Here is a 23,777-nt window from a genome sequence, read left to right as displayed (position 1 = left end):
AACTGACAGGGTAGAGGATTCAGTAACTGACTGGGAAGAGGATTCAGTAACTGACTGGGAAGAGGATTCAGTAACTGACAGGGTAGAGGATTCAGTAACTGACTGGGAAGAGGATTCAGTAACTGACAGGGGAGAGGATTCAGTAACTGACTGGGAAGAGGATTCAGTAACTGACAGGACAGAGGATTCAGTAACTGACTGGGAAGAGGATTCAGTAACTGACAGGGGAGAGGATTCAGTAACTGACTGGGAAGAGGATTCAGTAACTGACAGGGGAGAGGATTCAGTAACTGACAGGAGAGAGGATTCAGTAACTGACAGGGGAGAGGATTCAGTAACTGACAGGAGAGAGGATTCAGTAACTGACAGGGGAGAGGATTCAGTAACTGACAGGAGAGAGGATTCAGTAACTGACTGGGAAGAAGATTCAGTAACTGACAGGGTAGAGGATTCAGTAACTGACTGGGGAGAGGATTCAGTAACTGACAGGGTAGAGGATTCAGTAACTGACTGGGAAGAGGATTCAGTAACTGACTGGGAAGAGGATTCAGTAACTGACAGGGTAGAGGATTCAGTAACTGACTGGGAAGAGGATTCAGTAACTGACAGGGGAGAGGATTCAGTAACTGACTGGGAAGAGGATTCAGTAACTGACAGGACAGAGGATTCAGTAACTGACTGGGAAGAGGATTCAGTAACTGACGGGGAGAGGATTCAGTAACTGACTGGGAAGAGGATTCAGTAACTGACAGGGGAGAGGATTCAGTAACTGACAGGAGAGAGGATTCAGTAACTGACAGGGGAGAGGATTCAGTAACTGACAGGAGAGAGGATTCAGTAACTGACAGGGGAGAGGATTCAGTAACTGACAGGAGAGAGGATACAGTAACTGACAGGGGAGAGGATTCAGTAACTGACAGGGGAGAGGATTCAGTAACTGACAGGAGAGAGGATTCAGTAACTGACAGGGGAGAGGATTCAGAAACTGACTGGGCAGAGGATTCAGTAACTGACAGGGCAGAGGATTCATTAACTGACAGGGGAGAGGATTCGGTAACTGACTGGGGAGCGGATTCAGTAACTGACAGGGGAGAGGATTCAGTAACTGACAGGGGAGAGGATTCAGTAACTGACAGGGGAGAGGATTCAGTAACTGACAGGGGAGAGGATTCAGTAACTGACAGGAGAGAGGATTCAGTAACTGACAGGGGAGAGGATTCAGTAACTGACAGGGGAGAGGATTCAGTAACTGACTGGGCAGGGGATTCAGTAACTGACAGGGCAGAGGATTCAGTAACTGACATGGGAGAGGATTCAGTAACTGACAGGGGAGAGGATTCAGTAACTGACAGGGGAGAGGATTCAGTAACTGACAAGGGAAAGGATTCAGTAACTGACGGGGGAGAGGTTTCAGTAACTGACTGGGCAGAGGATTCAGAAACTGACAGGGCAGAGGATTCAGTAACTGACAGGGCAGAGGATTCAGTAACTGACAGGGGAGAGGATTCAGTAACTGACAGGGGAGAGGATTCGGTAACTCAAGAGGGGAGAGGATTCGGTAACTGACAGGGGAGAGGATTCAGTAACTGACAGGAGAGAGGATTCAGTAACTGACAGGACAGAGGATTCAGTAACTGACAGGAGAGAGGATTCAGTAACTGACAGGACAGAGGATTCAGTAACTGATAGGGCAGAGGATACAGTAACTGACAGGAGAGAGGATTCAGTAACTGACAGGGGAGAGGATTCAGTAACTGACTGGGCAGAGGATTCAGTAACTGACAGGGCAGAGGATTCAGTAACTGACAGGGGAGAGGATTCAGTAACTGACAGGGGAGAGGATTCAGTAACTGACAGGGGAGAGGATTCAGTAACTGACGGGGGAGAGGATTCAGTAACTGACAGGGGAGAGGATTCAGTAACTGACTGGGCAGAGGATTCAGTAACTGACAGGGGAGAGGATTCAGTATCTGACAGGGCAGAGGATTCAGTAACTGACAGGGGGGAGGATTCAGTAACTGATAGGGGAGAGGATTCAGTAACTGACAGGAGAGAGGATTCAGTAACTGACAGGAGAGAGGATTCAGTAACTGACAGGGGAGAGGATTCAGTAACTGACAGGGGAGAGGATTCAGTAACCGACAGGGGAGAGGATTCAGTAACTGACAGGGGAGAGGATTCAGTAACTGACAGGAGAGAGGATTCAGTAACCGATGGGACAGAGGATTAAGTAACCGACAGGACAGAGGATTCAGTAACTGACTGGGGAGAGGATTCAGTAACTGACAGGGGAGAAGATACAGTAACTGACAGGGGAGAGGATTCAGTAACTGACAGGGGAGAGGATTCAGTAACTGACGGGGGAGAGGATTCAGTAACCGACAGGAGAGAGAATTCAGTACTGACAGGGGAGCGGATTCAGTAACTGACAGGGGAGAGGATTCAGTAACTGACAGGGGACAGGATTCAGTAACTGACAGGGGAGAGGATTCAGTAACCGACAGGAGAGAGGATTCAGTACTGACAGGGGAGCGGATTCAGTAACTGACAGGGGAGAGGATTCAGTAACTGACAGGGGAGAGGATTCAGTACTGACAGGGGAGCGGATTCAGTAACTGACAGGGGAGAGGATGCAGTAACTGACAGTGTAGCGGATTCAGTAACTGACAGGGGAGAGGATTCAGTAACTGACAGGGGAGAGGATTCAGTAACTGACAGGGGAGAGGATTCAGTAACTGACAGGGGAGAGGATTAAGTAACTGACAGGGGAGAGGATTTGGTAACTGACAGGGGAGAGGATTCAGTAACTGACAGGGGAGAGGATGCAGTAACTGACAGGAGAGAGGATTCAGTAACTGACTGGGCAGAGGATTCAGTAACTGACAGGGCAGAGGATTCAGTAACTGACAGGGGAGAGGATTCAGTAACTGACAGGAGAGAGGATTCAGTAACTGACAGGGGAGAGGATTCAGTAACTGACAGGAGGGAGGATTCAGTAACTGACTGGGCAGAGGATTCAGTAACTGACAGGGGAGAGGATTCAGTAACTGACAGGGGAGATGATTCAGTAACTGACAGGGGTGAGGATTCAGTAACTGACAGGGGAGAGGATTCAGTAACTGACAGGAGAGAGGATTCAGTAACTGACAGGACAGAGGATTCAGTAACTGACTGGGCAGAGGATTCAGTAACTGACAGGAGAGAGGATTCAGTAACTGACAGGGGAGAGGATTCAGTAACTGACAGGGGAGAGGATTCGGTAACTGACAGGGGAAAGGATTCAGTAATTGACAGGGGAGAGGATTCAGTAACTGACAGGGGAGATGATTCAGTAACTGACAGGGGTGAGGATTCAGTAACTGACAGGGGAGAGGATTCAGTAACTGACAGGAGAGAGGATTCAGTAACTGACAGGGGAGAGGATACGGTAACTGACAGGGGAGAGGATTAGGTAACTGACAGGGGAGAGGATTCAGTAACTGACTGGGCAGAGGATTCAGTAACTGACAGGGGAGAGGATTCAGTAACTGACAGGAGAGAGGATTAAGTAACTGACAGGGGAGAGGATTCAGTAACTGACAGGGGAGAGGATTCAGTAACTGACAGGGGAGAGGATTCAGTAACTGACAGGGGAGCGGATTCACTAACTGACAGGGGAGAGGATTCAGTAACTGACTGGGCAGAGGATTCAGTAACTGACAGGGCAGAGGATTCAGTAACTGACAGGAGAGAGGATTCAGTAACTGACAGGGGAGAGGATTCAGTAACTGACAGGGGAGAGGATTCAGTAACTGACGGGGGAGAGGATTCAGTAACTGACAGGTGGGAGGATTTTGTAACTGACAGGGGAGAGGATTCAGTAACTGACAGGAGAGAGGATTCAGTAACTGACAGGAGAGAGGATTCAGTAACTGACAGGGGAGAGGATTCAGTAACTGACAGGGGAGAGGATTCAGTAACCGACAGGGTAGAGGATTCAGTAACTGACAGGGGAGAGGATTCAGTAACTGACAGGAGAGAGGATTCAGTAACTGACGGGGGAGAGGATTCAGTAACTGACTGGGGAGAGGATTCAGTAACCGACAGCACAGAGGATTCAGTAACTGACAGGGGAGAGGATTCAGTAACTGACGGGGGAGAGGATTCAGTAACTGACAGGGGAGAGGATTCAGTAACAGACTGCGGAGAGGATTCAGTAAGTGACAGGGCAGAGGATTCAGTAACTGACAGGGGAGAGGATTCAGTAACTGACGGGGGAGAGGATTCAGTAACTGACAGGGGAGAGGATTCAGTCACTGACTGGGGAGAGGATTCAGTAACTGACAGGACAGAGGATTCAGTAACTGACTGGGGAGAGGATTCAGTAACTGACGGGGGAGAGGATTCAGTAACTGACAGGGGAGAGGATTCAGTAACTGACAGGGGAGAGGATTCAGCAACTGACAGGGGAGAGGATTCTGTAACTGACATGGGAGAGGATTCAGTAACTGACAGGGGAGAGGATTCAGTAACTGACAGGGGAGAGGATTCAGTAACTGACAGGGGAGAGGATTCAGTAACTGACAGGGTAGAGGATTCAGTAACTGACAGGGGAGAGGATTCAGTATCTGACAGGGGAGAGGATTCAGTAACTGACAGGGGAGAGGATTCAGTAACTGACTGGGGAGAGGATTCAGTAACTGACAGGACAGAGGATTCAGTAACTGACTGGGGAGAGGATTCAGTAACTGACAGGGCAGAGGATTCAGTAACTGACTGGGGAGAGGATTCAGTAACTGACTGGGGAGAGGATTCAGTAACTGACAGGGGAGAGGATTCGGGAACTGACAGGGGAGAGGATTCGGTAACTGACAGGGGAGAGGATTCGGTAACTGACAGGGGAGAGGATTCAGTAACCGACAGGGTAGAGGATTCAGTAACTGACAGGGGAGAGGATTCAGTAACTGACAGGAGAGAGGATTCAGTAACTGACAGGAGAGAGGATTCAGTAACTGACGGGGTAGAGGATTCAGTAACTGACTGGGGAGAGGATTCAGTAACCGACAGGACAGAGGATTCAGTAACTGACAGGGGAGAGGATTCAGTAACTGACGGGGGAGAGGATTCAGTAACTGACAGGGGAGAGGATTCAGTAACAGACTGGGGAGAGGATTCAGTAACTGACAGGACAGAGGATTCAGTAACTGACAGGGGAGAGGATTCAGTAACTGACGGGGGAGAGGATTCAGTAACTGACAGGGGAGAGCATTCAGTCACTGACTGGGGAGAGGATTCAGTAACTGACAGGACAGAGGATTCAGTAACTGACTGGGGAGAGGATTCAGTAACTGACAGGGGAGAGGATTCAGTAACAGACTGGGGAGAGGATTCAGTAACTGACAGGACAGAGGATTCAGTAACTGACAGGGGAGAGGATTCAGTAACTGACGGGGGAGAGGATTCAGTAACTGACAGGGGAGAGGATTCCGTCACTGACTGGGGAGAGGATTCAGTAACTGACAGGACAGAGGATTCAGTAACTGACTGGGGAGAGGATTCAGTAACTGACGGGAGAGAGGATTCAGTAACTGACAGGGGAGAGGATTCAGTAACTGACAGGGGAGAGGATTCAGTAACTGACAGGGGAGAGGATTCAGTAACTGACAGGGGAGAGGATTCAGTAACTGACAGGGGAGAGGATTCAGTAACTGACAGGGGAGAGGATTCAGTAACTGACAGGGGAGAGGATTCAGTAACTGACAGGGTAGAGGATTCAGTAACTGACAGGGGAGAGGATTCAGTATCTGACAGGGGAGAGGATTCAGTAACTGACAGGGGAGAGGATTCAGTAACTGACTGGGGAGAGGATTCAGTAACTGACAGGACAGAGGATTCAGTAACTGACTGGGGAGAGGATTCAGTAACTGACAGGGCAGAGGATTCAGTAACTGACTGGGGAGAGGATTCAGTAACTGACGGGGGAGAGGATTCAGTAACTGACAGGGGAGAGGATTCAGTAACTGACAGGGGAGAGGATTCGGTAACTGACAGGGGAGAGGATTCGGGAACTGACAGGGGAGAGGATTCAGTAACCGACAGGGTAGAGGATTCAGTAACTGACAGGGGAGAGGATTCAGTAACTGACAGGAGAGAGGATTCAGTAACTGACGGGGGAGAAGATTCAGTAACTGACTGGGGAGAGGATTCAGTAACCGACAGGACAGAGGATTCAGTAACTGACAGGAGAGAGGATTCAGTAACTAACGGGGGAGAGGATTCAGTAACTGACAGGGGAGAGGATTCAGTAACAGACTGGGGAGAGGATTCAGTAACTGACAGGACAGAGGATTCAGTAACTGACAGGGGAGAGGATTCAGTAACTGACGGGGGAGAGGATTCAGTAACTGACAGGGGAGAGCATTCAGTCACTGACTGGGGAGAGGATTCAGTAACTGACAGGACAGAGGATTCAGTAACTGACTGGGGAGAGGATTCAGTAACTGACGGGGGAGAGGATTCAGTAACTGACAGGGGAGAGGATTCAGTAACTGACAGGGGAGAGGATTCAGTAACTGACAGGGGAGAGGATTCAGTAACTGACAGGGGAGAGGATTCAGTAACTGACAGGGGAGAGGATTCAGTAACTGACAGGGGAGAGGATTCAGTAACTGACAGGGGAGAGGATTCAGTAACTGACAGGGTAGAGGATTCAGTAACTGACAGGACAGAGGATTCAGTAACTGACTGGGCAGAGGATTCAGTAACTGACAGGAGAGAGGATTCAGTAACTGACTGGGCAGAGGATTCAGTAACTGACAGGGGAGAGGATTCAGTAACTGACAGGAGAGAGGATTAAGTAACTTACAGGGGAGAGGATTCAGTAACTGACAGGGGAGAGGATTCAGTAACTGACAGGAGAGAGGATTCAGTAACTGACTGGGCAGAGGATTCAGTAACTGACAGGGCAGAGGATTCCGTAACAGACAGGGGAGAGGATTCAGTAACTGACAGGGGAGAGGATTCAGTAACTGACAGGGGAGAGGATTCAGTAACTGACGGGGGAGAGGATTCAGTAACTGACAGGGGGGAGGATTCAGTAACTGACAGGGGAGAGGATTCAGTAACTGACAGGAGAGAGGATTCAGTAACTGACAGGAGAGAGGATTCAGTAACTGACAGGGGAGAGGATTCAGTAACTGACAGGGGAGAGGATTCAGTAACCGACAGGGTAGAGGATTCAGTAACTGACAGGGGAGAGGATTCAGTAACCGACAGGACAGAGGATTCAGTAACTGACAGGGGAGAGGATTCAGTAACTGACGGGGGAGAGGATTCAGTAACTGACAGGGGAGAGGATTCAGTAACAGACTGGGGAGAGGATTCAGTAACTGACAGGACAGAGGATTCAGTAACTGACAGGGGAGAGGATTCAGTAACTGACGGGGGAGAGGATTCAGTAACTGACAGGGGAGAGGATTCAGTCACTGACAGGGGAGAGGATTCAGTAACTGACAGGACAGAGGATTCAGTAACTGACTGGGGAGAGGATTCAGTAACTGACGGGGGAGAGGATTCAGTAACTGACAGGGGAGAGGATTCAGTAACTGACAGGGGAGAGGATACAGTAACTGACAGGGGAGAGGATTCAGTAACTGACAGGGCAGAGGATTCAGTAACTGACAGGGGAGAGGATTCAGTAACTGACAGGGGAGAGGATTCAGTAACTGACAGGGGAGAGGATTCAGTAACTGACAGGGTAGAGGATTCAGTAACTGACAGGGGAGAGGATTCAGTATCTGACAGGGGAGAGGATTCAGTAACTGACAGGGGAGAGGATTCAGTTTACTGACTGGGGAGAGGATTCAGTAACTGACAGGACAGAGGATTCAGTAACTGACTGGGGAGAGGATTCAGGAACTGACAGGGCAGAGGATTCAGTAACTGACTGGGGAGAGGATTCAGTAACTGACGGGGGAGAGGATTCAGTAACTGACAGGGGAGAGGATTCAGTAACTAACAGGGGAGAGGATTCGGTAACTGACAGGGGAGAGGATTCGGTAACTGACAGAGGAGAGGATTCAGTAACCGACAGGGGAGAGGATTCAGTAACTGACAGGAGAGAGGATTCAGTAACTGACAGGGGAGAGGATTCAGTAACTGACTGGGGAGAGGATTCAGTAACCGACAGGACAGAGGATTCAGTAACTGACAGGGGAGAGAATTCAGTAACTGACGGGGGAGGGGATTCAGTAACTGACAGGGGAGAGGATTCAGTAACAGACTGGGGAGAGGATTCAGTAACTGACAGGACAGAGGATTCAGTAACTGACAGGGGAGAGGATTCAGTAACTGACGGGGGAGAGGATTCAGTAACTGACAGGGGAGAGCATTCAGTCACTGACTGGGGAGAGGATTCAGTAACTGACAGGACAGAGGATTCGGTAACTGACTGGGGAGAGGATTCAGTAACTGACGGGGGAGAGGATTCAGTAACTGACAGGGGAGAGGATTCAGTAACTGACAGGGGAGAGGATTCAGTAACTGACAGGGGAGAGGATTCAGTAACTGACAGGGGAGAGGATTCAGTAACTGACAGGGGAGAGGATTCAGTAACTGACAGGGGAGAGGATTCAGTAACTGACAGGGTAGAGGATTCAGTAACTGACAGGGGAGAGGATTCAATATCTGACAGGGGAGAGGATTCAGTAACTGACAGGGGAGAGGATTCAGTCACTGACTGGGGAGAGGATTCAGTAACTGACAGGACAGAGGATTCAGTAACTGACTGGGGAGAGGATTCAGTAACTGACAGGGCAGAGGATTCAGTAACTGACTGGGGAGAGGATTCAGTAACTGACGGGGGAGAGGATTCAGTAACTGACAGGGGAGAGGATTCAGTAACTGACAGGGGAGAGGATTCGGTAACTGACAGGGGAGAGGATTCGGTAACTGACAGGGGAGAGGATTCAGTAACTGACAGGAGAGAGGATTCAGTAACTGACAGGACATAGGATTCAGTAACTGACAGGAGAGAGGATTCAGTAACTGACAGGACAGAGGATTCAGTAACTGACAGGGGAGAGGATTCAGTAACTGACTGGGCAGAGGATTCAGTAACTGACAGGGCAGAGGATTCAGTAACTGACAGGACAGAGGATTCAGTAACTGACAGGGGGGAGGATTCAGTAACTGACAGGGGAGAGGATTCAGTAACTGACGGGGGAGAGGATTCAGTAACGAACAGGGGGGAGGATTCAGTAACTGACAGGGGAGAGGATTCAGTAACTGACAGAGGAGAGAATTCAGTAACTGACAGGGGAGAGGATTCAGTAACTGACAGGGGAGAGGATTCGGTAACTGACTGGGGAGAGGATTCAGTAACTGACTGGGGAGAGGATTCAGTAACTGACTGGACAGAGGATTCAGTAACTGACAGGGGAGAGGATTCAGTAACTAACGGGGGAGAGGATTCAGTAACTGACAGGGGAGAGGATTCAGTAACAGACTGGGGAGAGGATTCAGTAACTGACAGGACAGAGGATTCAGTAACTGACAGGGGAGAGGATTCAGTAACTGACTGGGCAGAGGATTCAGTAACTGACAGGGCAGAGGATTCAGTAACTGACAGGAGAGAGGATTCAGTAACTGACAGGGGAGAGGATTCAGTAACTGACAGGGGAGAGGATTCAGTAACTGACGGGGGAGAGGATTCAGTAACTGACAGGTGGGAGGATTTTGTAACTGACAGGGGAGAGGATTCAGTAACTGACAGGAGAGAGGATTCAGTAAGTGACAGGAGAGAGGATTCAGTAACTGACAGGGGAGAGGATTCAGTAACTGACAGGGGAGAGGATTCAGTAACCGACAGGGTAGAGGATTCAGTAACTGACAGGGGAGAGGATTCAGTAACTGACAGGAGAGAGGATTCAGTAACTGACGGGGGAGAGGATTCAGTAACTGACTGGGGAGAGGATTCAGTAACCGACAGGACAGAGGATTCAGTAACTGACAGGGGAGAGGATTCAGTAACTGACGGGGGAGAGGATTCAGTAACTGACAGGGGAGAGGATTCAGTAACAGACTGGGGAGAGGATTCAGTAAGTGACAGGGCAGAGGATTCAGTAACTGACAGGGGAGAGGATTCAGTAACTGACGGGGGAGAGGATTCAGTAACTGACAGGGGAGAGGATTCAGTCACTGACTGGGGAGAGGATTCAGTAACTGACAGGACAGAGGATTCAGTAACTGATTGGGGAGAGGATTCAGTAACTGACGGGGGAGAGGATTCAGTAACTGACAGGGGAGAGGATTCAGTAACTGACAGGGGAGAGGATTCAGCAACTGACAGGGGAGAGGATTCTGTAACTGACAGGGGAGAGGATTCAGTAACTGACAGGGGAGAGGATTCAGTAACTGACAGGGGAGAGGATTCAGTAACTGACAGGGGAGAGGATTCAGTAACTGACAGGGTAGAGGATTCAGTAACTGACAGGGGAGAGGATTCAGTATCTGACAGGGGAGAGGATTCAGTAACTGACAGGGGAGAGGATTCAGTAACTGACTGGGGAGAGGATACAGTAACTGACAGGACAGAGGATTCAGTAACTGACTGGGGAGAGGATTCAGTAACTGACAGGGCAGAGGATTCAGTAACTGACTGGGGAGAGGATTCAGTAACTGACTGGGGAGAGGATTCAGTAACTGACAGGGGAGAGGATTCGGGAACTGACAGGGGAGAGGATTCGGTAACTGACAGGGGAGAGGATTCGGTAACTGACAGGGGAGAGGATTCAGTAACCGACAGGGTAGAGGATTCAGTAACTGACAGGGGAGAGGATTCAGTAACTGACAGGAGAGAGGATTCAGTAACTGACAGGAGAGAGGATTCAGTAACTGACGGGGTAGAGGATTCAGTAACTGACTGGGGAGAGGATTCAGTAACCGACAGGACAGAGGATTCAGTAACTGACAGGGGAGAGGATTCAGTAACTGACGGGGGAGAGGATTCAGTAACTGACAGGGGAGAGGATTCAGTAACAGACTGGGGAGAGGATTCAGTAACTGACAGGACAGAGGATTCAGTAACTGACAGGGGAGAGGATTCAGTAACTGACGGGGGAGAGGATTCAGTAACTGACAGGGGAGAGCATTCAGTCACTGACTGGGGAGAGGATTCAGTAACTGACAGGACAGAGGATTCAGTAACTGACTGGGAAGAGGATTCAGTAACTGACAGGGGAGAGGATTCAGTAACAGACTGGGGAGAGGATTCAGTAACTGACAGGACAGAGGATTCAGTAACTGACAGGGGAGAGGATTCAGTAACTGACGGGGGAGAGGATTCAGTAACTGACAGGGGAGAGGATTCCGTCACTGACTGGGGAGAGGATTCAGTAACTGACAGGACAGAGGATTCAGTAACTGACTGGGGAGAGGATTCAGTAACTGACGGGAGAGAGGATTCAGTAACTGACAGGGGAGAGGATTCAGTAACTGACAGGGGAGAGGATTCAGTAACTGACAGGGGAGAGGATTCAGTAACTGACAGGGGAGAGGATTCAGTAACTGACAGGGGAGAGGATTCAGTAACTGACAGGGGAGAGGATTCAGTAACTGACAGGGGAGAGGATTCAGTAACTGACAGGGTAGAGGATTCAGTAACTGACAGGGGAGAGGATTCAGTATCTGACAGGGGAGAGGATTCAGTAACTGACAGGGGAGAGGATTCAGTAACTGACTGGGGAGAGGATTCAGTAACTGACAGGACAGAGGATTCAGTAACTGACTGGGGAGAGGATTCAGTAACTGACAGGGCAGAGGATTCAGTAACTGACGGGGGAGAGGATTCAGTAACTGACGGGGGAGAGGATTCAGTAACTGACAGGGGAGAGGATTCAGTAACTGACAGGGGAGAGGATTCGGTAACTGACAGGGGAGAGGATTCGGGAACTGACAGGGGAGAGGATTCAGTAACCGACAGGGTAGAGGATTCAGTAACTGACAGGGGAGAGGATTCAGTAACTGACAGGAGAGAGGATTCAGTAACTGACGGGGGAGAAGATTCAGTAACTGACTGGGGAGAGGATTCAGTAACCGACAGGACAGAGGATTCAGTAACTGACAGGAGAGAGGATTCAGTAACTGACGGGGGAGAGGATTCAGTAACTGACAGGGGAGAGGATTCAGTAACAGACTGGGGAGAGGATTCAGTAACTGACAGGACAGAGGATTCAGTAACTGACAGGGGAGAGGATTCAGTAACTGACGGGGGAGAGGATTCAGTAACTGACAGGGGAGAGCATTCAGTCACTGACTGGGGAGAGGATTCAGTAACTGACAGGACAGAGGATTCAGTAACTGACTGGGGAGAGGATTCAGTAACTGACGGGGGAGAGGATTCAGTAACTGACAGGGGAGAGGATTCAGTAACTGACAGGGGAGAGGATTCAATAACTGACAGGGGAGAGGATTCAGTAACTGACAGGGGAGAGGATTCAGTAACTGACAGGGGAGAGGATTCAGTAACTGACAGGGGAGAGGATTCAGTAACTGACAGGGGAGAGGATTCAGTAACTGACAGGGTAGAGGATTCAGTAACTGACAGGACAGAGGATTCAGTAACTGACTGGGCAGAGGATTCAGTAACTGACAGGAGAGAGGAATCAGTAACTGACAGGGGAGAGGATTCAGTAACTGACAGGGGAGAGGATTCGGTAACTGACAGGGGAAAGGATTCAGTAACTGACAGGGGAGAGGATTCAGTAACTGACAGGGGAGAGGATTCAGTAACTGACAGGGGTGAGGATTCAGTAACTGACAGGGGAGAGGATTCAGTAACTGACAGGAGAGAGGATTCAGTAACTGACAGGGGAGAGGATTCGGTAACTGACAGGGGAGAGGATTAGGTAACTGACAGGGGAGAGGATTCAGTAACTGACTGGGCAGAGGATTCAGTAACTGACAGGGGAGAGGATTCAGTAACTGACAGGAGAGAGGATTAAGTAACTTACAGGGGAGAGGATTCAGTAACTGACAGGGGAGAGGATTCAGTAACTGACAGGAGAGAGGATTCAGTAACTGACTGGGCAGAGGATTCAGTAACTGACAGGGCAGAGGATTCAGTAACCGACAGGGTAGAGGATTCAGTAACTGACAGGGGAGAGGATTCAGTAACCGACAGGACAGAGGATTCAGTAACTGACAGGGGAGAGGATTCAGTAACTGACGGGGGAGAGGATTCAGTAACTGACAGGGGAGAGGATTCAGTAACAGACTGGGGAGAGGATTCAGTAACTGAAAGGACAGAGGATTCAGTAACTGACAGGGGAGAGGATTCAGTAACTGACGGGGGAGAGGATTCAGTAACTGACAGGGGAGAGGATTCAGTCACTGACAGGGGAGAGGATTCAGTAACTGACAGGACAGAGGATTCAGTAACTGACTGGGGAGAGGATTCAGTAACTGACGGGGGAGAGGATTCAGTAACTGACAGGGGAGAGGATTCAGTAACTGACAGGGGAGAGGATTCAGTAACTGACAGGGGAGAGGATTCAGTAACTGACAGGGCAGAGGATTCAGTAACTGACAGGGGAGAGGATTCAGTAACTGACAGGGGAGAGGATTCAGTAACTGACAGGGGAGAGGATTCAGTAACTGACAGGGTAGAGGATTCAGTAACTGACAGGGGAGAGGATTCAGTATCTGACAGGGGAGAGGATTCAGTAACTGACAGGGGAGAGGATTCAGTTTACTGACTGGGGAGAGGATTCAGTAACTGACAGGACAGAGGATTCAGTAACTGACTGGGGAGAGGATTCAGTAACTGACAGGGCAGAGGATTCAGTAACTGACTGGGGAGAGGATTCAGTAACTGACGGGGGAGAGGATTCAGTAACTGACAGGGGAGAGGATTCAGTAACTAACAGGGGAGAGGATTCGGTAACTGACAGGGGAGAGGATTCGGTAACTGACAGAGGAGAGGATTCAGTAACCGACAGGGGAGAGGATTCAGTAACTGACAGGAGAGAGGATTCAGTAACTGACAGGGGAGAGGATTCAGTAACTGACTGGGGAGAGGATTCAGTAACCGACAGGACAGAGGATTCAGTAACTGACAGGGGAGAGAATTCAGTAACTGACGGGGGAGGGGATTCAGTAACTGACAGGGGAGAGGATTCAGTAACAGACTGGGGAGAGGATTCAGTAACTGACAGGACAGAGGATTCAGTAACTGACAGGGGAGAGGATTCAGTAACTGACGGGGGAGAGGATTCAGTAACTGACAGGGGAGAGCATTCAGTCACTGACTGGGGAGAGGATTCAGTAACTGACAGGACAGAGGATTCGGTAACTGACTGGGGAGAGGATTCAGTAACTGACGGGGGAGAGGATTCAGTAACTGACAGGGGAGAGGATTCAGTAACTGACAGGGGAGAGGATTCAGTAACTGACAGGGGATAGGATTCAGTAACTGACAGGGGAGAGGATTCAGTAACTGACAGGGGAGAGGATTCAGTAACTGACAGGGGAGAGGATTCAGTAACTGACAGGGTAGAGGATTCAGTAACTGACAGGGGAGAGGATTCAGTATCTGACAGGGGAGAGGATTCAGTAACTGACAGGGGAGAGGATTCAGTCACTGACTGGGGAGAGGATTCAGTAACTGACAGGACAGAGGATTCAGTAACTGACTGGGGAGAGGATTCAGTAACTGACAGGGCAGAGGATTCAGTAACTGACTGGGGAGAGGATTCAGTAACTGACGGGGGAGAGGATTCAGTAACTGACAGGGGAGAGGATTCAGTAACTGACAGGGGAGAGGATTCGGTAACTGACAGGGGAGAGGATTCGGTAACTGACAGGGGAGAGGATTCAGTAACTGACAGGAGAGAGGATTCAGTAACTGACAGGACATAGGATTCAGTAACTGACAGGAGAGAGGATTCAGTAACTGACAGGACAGAGGATTCAGTAACTGACAGGGGAGAGGATTCAGTAACTGACTGGGCAGAGGATTCAGTAACTGACAGGGCAGAGGATTCAGTAACTGACAGGACAGAGGATTCAGTAACTGACAGGGGGGAGGATTCAGTAACTGACAGGGGAGAGGATTCAGTAACTGACGGGGGAGAGGATTCAGTAACGAACAGGGGGGAGGATTCAGTAACTGACAGGGGAGAGGATTCAGTAACTGACAGAGGAGAGAATTCAGTAACTGACAGGGGAGAGGATTCAGTAACTGACAGGGGAGAGGATTCGGTAACTGACTGGGGAGAGGATTCAGTAACTGACTGGGGAGAGGATTCAGTAACTGACTGGACAGAGGATTCAGTAACTGACAGGGGAGAGGATTCAGTAACTAACGGGGGAGAGGATTCAGTAACTGACAGGGGAGAGGATTCAGTAACAGACTGGGGAGAGGATTCAGTAACTGACAGGACAGAGGATTCAGTAACTGACAGGGGAGAGGATTCAGTAACTGACAGGGGAGAGGATTCAGTAACTGACAGGACAGAGGATTCAGTAACTGACAGGACAGAGGATTCAGTAACTGACTGGGGAGAGGATTCAGTAACTGACGGGGGAGAGGATTCAGTAACTGACAGGGGAGAGGATTCAGTAAATGACAGGGGAGAGGATTCAGTAAATGACAGGGGAGAGGATTCAGTAACTGACAGGGGAGAGGATTCAGTAACTGACAGGGGAGAGGATTCAGTAACTGACAGGGGAGAGGATTCAGTAACTGACAGGGGAGAGGATTCAGTAACTGACAGGGGATAGGATTCAGTATCTGACAGGGGAGAGGATTCAGTAACTGACAGGGGAGAGGATTCAGTAACTGACTGGGGAGAGGATTCAGTAACTGACAGGACAGAGGATTCAGTAACTGACTGGGGAGAAGATTCAGTAACTGACAGGGCAGAGGATTCAGTAACTGACTGGGGAGAGGATTCAGTAACTGACAGGGGAGAGTATTCAGTAACTGACAGGGGAGTGGATTCAGTAACTGACTGGGCAGAGGATTCAGTAACTGACAGGGGAGAGGATTCAGTAACTGACAGGGCAGAGGATTCAGTAACTGACAGGGGAGAGGATTCAGTAACTGACAGGGGGGAGGATTCAGTAACTGACTAGGGAGAGGATTCAGTAACTGACAGGAGAGAGGATTCAGTAACTGACAGGGGAGAGGATTCAGTAACTGACTGGGCAGAGGATTCAGTAACTGACAGGGGAGAGGATTCAGTAACTGACAGGATAGAGGATTAAGTAACTGACAGGGGAGAGGATTCGGTAACTGACAGGGGAGAGGTTTCAGTAACTGACTGGGCAGAGGATTCAGTAACTGACAGGGGAGAGGATTCAGTAACTGACAGGAGAGAGGATTAAGTAACTGACAGGGGAGAGGATTCAGTAACTGACAGGGGAGAGGATTCCGTAACTGACAGGAGAGAGGATTAAGTAACTGACAGGGGAGAGGATTCAGTAACTGACAGGGGAGAGGATTCAGTAACTGACAGAGGAGAGGATTCAGTAACTGACAGGGGAGAGGATTCAGTAAATGACAGGGGAGAGGTTTCGGTAACTGACAGGACAGAGGATTCAGTAACTGACAGGACAGAGGATTCAGTATCTGACAGGGGAGAGAATTCAGTAACTGACTCGGGAGAGGATTCAGTAACTGACGGGGGAGAGGATTCAGTAACTGACAGGAGAGAGGATTCAGTAACTGACAGGGGAGAGGATTCAGTAACTGACAGGGGACAGGATTCAGTAACTGACAGGGTAGAGGATTCAGTAACTGACAGGAGAGAGGATTCAGTAACTGACTGGGGAGAGGATTCAGTAACTGATGGGGGAGAGGATTCAGTAACTGACAGGGGAGAGGATTCAGTAACTGACAGGGGAGAGGATTCAGTAACTGATAGGGGAGAGGATTCAGTAACTGACAGGGGAGAGGATTCGGTAACTGACTGGGGAGAGGATTCAAAAGCTGACTGGGGAGAGGATTCAGTAACTGACGGGGGAGAGGATTCAGTAACTGACAGGGGAGAGGATTCAGTAACTGACTGGGGAGAGGATTCAGTAACTGACAGGGCAGAGGATTCAGTAACTGACAGGGGACAGGATTCAGTAACTGACTGGGTAGAGGATTCAGTAACTGACAGGGGAGAGGATTCAGTAACTGACTGGGGAAAGGATTCAGTAACTGACTGGGGACAGGATTCAGTGACTGACAGGGGAGAGGATTCAGTAACTGACAGGGGAGAGGATTCAGTAACTGACAGGGGAGAGGATTCAGTAACTGACAGGGGAACGGATTCAGTAACTGACAGGGGAGAGGATTCAGTAACTGACAGGGGAGAGGATTGAGTAACTGACTGGGGAGAGGATTCAGTAACTGACTGGGCAGAGGATTCAGTAACTGACAGGGGAGAGGATTCAGTAACTGACAGGGGGGAGGATTCAGTAACTGACAGGACAGAGGATTCAGTAACTGACAGGGGAGAGGATTCAGTAACTGACAGGACAGAGGATTCAGTAACTGACAGGACAGAGGATTCAGTAACTGACAGGGGGGAGGATTCAGTAACTGACAGGGAGGAGGATTCAGTAACTGACAGGGGAGCGGATTCGGTAACTGACAGGAGAGAGGATGCAGTAACTGACAGGTGAGAGGATTCAGTAACTGACAGGAGAGAGGATTCAGTAACTGACAGGAGAGAGGATTCAGTAACTGACAGGTGAGAGGATTCAGTAGCTGACAGGGTAGAGGATTCAGTAACTGGCAGGAGAGAGGATTCAGTAACTGACAGGGTAGAGGATTCAGTAACTGACAGGGGAGCGGATTCAGTAACTGACAGGAGAGAGGATTCAGTAACTGACAGGGGACAGGATTCAGTAACTGACAGTGTAGCGGATTCAGTAACTGACGGGATATGATTCAGTAACTGACAGGAGAGAGGATTCAGTAACTGACAGGGGATATGATTCATTAACTGACAGGAGAGAGGATTCAGTAACTGACAGGGGATGTGATTCAGTAACTGACAGGGGAGAGGATTCAGTAACTGACAGGGTAGAGGATTCAGTAACTGACAGGGGAGCGGATTCAGTAACTGACAGGACAGAGGATTCAGTAACTGACAGGGGAGAGGATTCAGTAACTGACAGGAGAGAGGATTCAGTAACTGACAGGGGACAGGATTCAGTAACTGACTGGGGGACAGGATTCAGTAACTGACAGGAGAGAGGATTCAGTAACTGACATGGGAGCGGTTTCAGTAACTGACAGTGCAGCGGATTCAGCAACTGACAGGACAGAGGATTCAGTAACTGACAGGAGAGAGGATTCAGTAACTGTTGGGAAAGAGGATTCAGTAACTGACAGGACAGTGGATTCAGTAACTGATAAGGGAGAGGATTCAGTAGTTGACAGTGTAGTGGATTCAGTAACTGACAGGGAGAGGATTCAGTAACTGACTGGGGAGAGGATTCAGTAACTGCCTGGGCAGAGGATTCAGTAACTGACAGGGCAGAGGATTCAGTAACTGACTGGGTGGAGGTTTCAGTAACTGACAGGACAGAGGATTCAGTAACTGACAGGGGACAGGATTCAGTAACTGACTGGGCAGAGGATTCAGTAACTGACTGGGGAGAGGATTCAGTAACTGACTGGGTGGAGGTTTCAGTAACTGACAGGACAGAGGATTCAGTAACTGACAGGAGAGAGGATTCAGTAACTGACTGGGTGGAGGATTCAGTAACTGACAGGAGAGACGATTCAGTAACTGACAGGAGCGCGGATTCAATAACTGACAGGAGAGTGGATCCAGTAACTGAGAGGGGATATGATTCAGTAACTGACAGGAGAGAGGATTAAGTAACTGACAGTGGAGAGGATTCAGTAACTGACAGGGCAGAGGATTCAGTAACTGACTGGGTGGAGGATTCAGTAACTGACAGGAGAGAGGATTTAGTAACTGACAGGGGAGTGGATTCAGTAACTGTTGGGAGAGAGGATTCAGTAACTGACAGGGGAGAGGATTCAGTAACTGACAGGGGAGAGGATTCAGTAACTGACAGGGGAGAGGATTCAGTAACTGACAGGGGAGAGGATTCAGTAACTGACAGGGGAGAGGATTCAGTAACTGACAGGGGAGAGGATTCAGTAACTGACAGGGGAGAGGATTCAGTAACTGACAGGGTAGAGGATTCAGTAACTGACAGGACAGAGGATTCAGTAACTGACTGGGCAGAGGATTCAGTAACTGACAGGAGAGAGGATTCAGTAACTGACAGGACAGAGGATTCAGTAACTGACAGGGGAGAGGATTCGGTAACTGACAGGGGAAAGGATTCAGTAACTGACAGGGGAGAGGATTCAGTAACTGACAGGGGAGAGGATTCAGTAACTGACAGGGGTGAGGATTCAGTAACTGACAGGGGAGAGGATTCAGTAACTGACAGGAGAGAGGATTCAGTAACTGACAGGGGAGAGGATTCGGTAACTGACAGGGGAGAGGATTAGGTAACTGACAGGGGAGAGGATTCAGTAACTGACTGGGCAGAGGATTCAGTAACTGACAGGGGAGAGGATTCAGTAACTGACAGGAGAGAGGATTAAGTAACTTACAGGGGAGAGGATTCAGTAACTGACAGGGGAGAGGATTCAGTAACTGACAGGAGAGAGGATTCAGTAACTGACTGGGCAGAGGATTCAGTAACTGACAGGGGAGAGGATTCAGTAACAGACAGGGGAGAGGATTCAGTAACTGACAGGGGAGAGGATTCAGTAACTGACAGGGGAGAGGATTCAGTAACTGACGGGGGAGAGGATTCAGTAACTGACAGGGGGGAGGATTCAGTAACTGACAGGGGAGAGGATTCAGTAACTGACAGGAGAGAGGATTCAGTAACTGACAGGAGAGAGGATTCAGTAACTGACAGGGGAGAGGATTCAGTAACTGACAGGGGAGAGGATTCAGTAACCGACAGGATAGAGGATTCAGTAACTGACAGGGGAGAGGATTCAGTAACCGACAGGACAGAGGATTCAGTAACTGACAGGGGAGAGGATTCAGTAACTGACGGGGGAGAGGATTCAGTAACTGACAGGGGAGAGGATTCAGTAACAGACTGGGGAGAGGATTCAGTAACTGACAGGACAGAGGATTCAGTAACTGACAGGGGAGAGGATTCAGTAACTGACGGGGGAGAGGATTCAGTAACTGACAGGGGAGAGGATTCAGTCACTGACAGGGGAGAGGATTCAGTAACTGACAGGACAGAGGATTCAGTAACTGACTGGGGAGAGGATTCAGTAACTGACGGGGGAGAGGATTCAGTAACTGACAGGGGAGAGGATTCAGTAACTGACAGGGGAGAGGATACAGTAACTGACAGGGGAGAGGATTCAGTAACTGACAGGGCAGAGGATTCAGTAACTGACAGGGGAGAGGATTCAGTAACTGACAGGGGAGAGGATTCAGTAACTGACAGGGTAGAGGATTCAGTAACTGACAGGGGAGAGGATTCAGTATCTGACAGGGGAGAGGATTCAGTAACTGACAGGGGAGAGGATTCAGTTTACTGACTGGGGAGAGGATTCAGTAACTGACAGGACAGAGGATTCAGTAACTGACTGGGGAGAGGATTCAGTAACTGACAGGGCAGAGGATTCAGTAACTGACTGGGGAGAGGATTCAGTAACTGACGGGGGAGAGGATTCAGTAACTGACAGGGGAGAGGATTCAGTAACTAACAGGGGAGAGGATTCGGTAACTGACAGGGGAGAGGATTCGGTAACTGACAGAGGAGAGGATTCAGTAACCGACAGGGGAGAGGATTCAGTAACTGACAGGAGAGAGGATTCAGTAACTGACAGGGGAGAGGATTCAGTAACTGACTGGGGAGAGGATTCAGTAACCGACAGGACAGAGGATTCAGTAACTGACAGGGGAGAGAATTCAGTAACTGCCGGGGGAGGGGATTCAGTAACTGACAGGGGAGAGGATTCAGTAACAGACTGGGGAGAGGATTCAGTAACTGACAGGACAGAGGATTCAGTAACTGACAGGGGAGAGGATTCAGTAACTGACGGGGGAGAGGATTCAGTAACTGACAGGGGAGAGGATTCAGTAACTGACAGGGGAGAGGATTCAGTAACTGACAGGGGAGAGGATTCAGTAACTGACAGGGTAGAGGATTCAGTAACTGACAGGGGAGAGGATTCAGTATCTGACAGGGGAGAGGATTCAGTAACTGACAGGGGAGAGGATTCAGTTTACTGACTGGGGAGAGGATTCAGTAACTGACAGGACAGAGGATTCAGTAACTGACTGGGGAGAGGATTCAGTAACTGACAGGGCAGAGGATTCAGTAACTGACTGGGGAGAGGATTCAGTAACTGACGGGGGAGAGGATTCAGTAACTGACAGGGGAGAGGATTCAGTAACTAACAGGGGAGAGGATTCGGTAACTGACAGGGGAGAGGATTCGGTAACTGACAGAGGAGAGGATTCAGTAACCGACAGGGGAGAGGATTCAGTAACTGACAGGAGAGAGGATTCAGTAACTGACAGGGGAGAGGATTCAGTAACTGACTGGGGAGAGGATTCAGTAACCGACAGGACAGAGGATTCAGTAACTGACAGGGGAGAGAATTCAGTAACTGACGGGGGAGGGGATTCAGTAACTGACAGGGGAGAGGATTCAGTAACAGACTGGGGAGAGGATTCAGTAACTGACAGGACAGAGGATTCAGTAACTGACAGGGGAGAGGATTCAGTAACTGACGGGGGAGAGGATTCAGTAACTGACAGGGGAGAGCATTCAGTCACTGACTGGGGAGAGGATTCAGTAACTGACAGGACAGAGGATTCGGTAACTGACTGGGGAGAGGATTCAGTAACTGACGGGGGAGAGGATTCAGTAACTGACAGGGGAGAGGATTCAGTAACTGACAGGGGAGAGGATTCAGTAACTGACAGGGGAGAGGATTCAGTAACTGACAGGGGAGAGGATTCAGTAACTGACAGGGGAGAGGATTCAGTAAATGACAGGGTAGAGCATTTAGTAACTGACAGGGGAGAGGATTCAGTATCTGACAGGGGAGAGGATTCAGTAACTGACAGGGGAGAGGATTCAGTCACTGACTGGGGAGAGGATTCAGTAACTGACAGGACAGAGGATTCAGTAACTGACTGGGGAGAGGATTCAGTAACTGACAGGGCAGAGGATTCAGTAACTGACTGGGGAGAGGATTCAGTAACTGACGGGGGAGAGGATTCAGTAACTGACAGGGGAGAGGATTCAGTAACTGACAGGGGAGAGGATTCGGTAACTGACAGGGGAGAGGATTCGGTAACTGACAGGGGAGAGGATTCAGTAACTGACAGGAGAGAGGATTCAGTAACTGACAGGACATAGGATTCAGTAACTGACAGGAGAGAGGATTCAGTAACTGACAGGACAGAGGATTCAGTAACTGACAGGGGAGAGGATTCAGTAACTGACTGGGCAGAGGATTCAGTAACTGACAGGGCAGAGGATTCAGTAACTGACAGGACAGAGGATTCAGTAACTGACAGGGGGGAGGATTCAGTAAATGACAGGGGAGAGGATTCAGTAACTGACGGGGGAGAGGATTCAGTAACGAACAGGGGGGAGGATTCAGTAACTGACAGGGGAGAGGATTCAGTAACTGACAGAGGAGAGAATTCAGTAACTGACAGGGGAGAGGATTCAGTAACTGACAGGGGAGAGGATTCGGTAACTGACTGGGGAGAGGATTCAGTAACTGACTGGGGAGAGGATTCAGTAACTGACTGGACAGAGGATTCAGTAACTGACAGGGGAGAGGATTCAGTAACTAACGGGGGAGAGGATTCAGTAACTGACAGGGGAGAGGATTCAGTAACAGACTGGGGAGAGGATTCAGTAACTGACAGGACAGAGGATTCAGTAACTGACAGGGGAGAGGATTCAGTAACTGACAGGGGAGAGGATTCAGTAACTGACAGGACAGAGGATTCAGTAACTGACAGGACAGAGGATTCAGTAACTGACTGGGGAGAGGATTCAGTAACTGACGGGGGAGAGGATTCAGTAACTGACAGGGGAGAGGATTCAGTAAATGACAGGGGAGAGGTTTCAGTAACTGACAGGGGAGAGGATTCAGTAACTGACAGGGGAGAGGATTCAGTAACCGACAGGGGAGAGGATTCAGTAACTGACAGGAGAGAGGATTCAGTAACTGACAGGGGAGAGGATTCAGTAACTGACTGGGGAGAGGATTCAGTAACCGACAGGACAGAGGATTCAGTAACTGACAGGGGAGAGAATTCAGTAACTGACGGGGGAGGGGATTCAGTAACTGACAGGGGAGAGGATTCAGTAACAGACTGGGGAGAGGATTCAGTAACTGACAGGACAGAGGATTCAGTAACTGACAGGGGAGAGGATTCAGTAACTGACGGGGGAGAGGATTCAGTAACTGACAGGGGAGAGCATTCAGTCACTGACTGGGGAGAGGTTTCAGTAACTGACAGGACAGAGGATTCGGTAACTGACTGGGGAGAGGATTCAGTAACTGACGGGGGAGAGGATTCAGTAACTGACAGGGGAGAGGATTCAGTAACTGACAGGGGAGAGGATTCAGTAACTGACAGGGGAGAGGATTCAGTAACTGACAGGGGAGAGGATTCAGTAACTGACAGGGGAGAGGATTCAGTAACTGACAGGGGAGAGGATTCAGTAACTGACAGGGTAGAGCATTCAGTAACTGACAGGGGAGAGGA

This window comes from Scyliorhinus torazame, chromosome 3, assembly GCF_047496885.1.
Source record: "Scyliorhinus torazame isolate Kashiwa2021f chromosome 3, sScyTor2.1, whole genome shotgun sequence".
Lineage (NCBI taxonomy): Eukaryota > Metazoa > Chordata > Chondrichthyes > Carcharhiniformes > Scyliorhinidae > Scyliorhinus > Scyliorhinus torazame.
Note: the sequence above shows the minus strand (reverse complement) of the source record.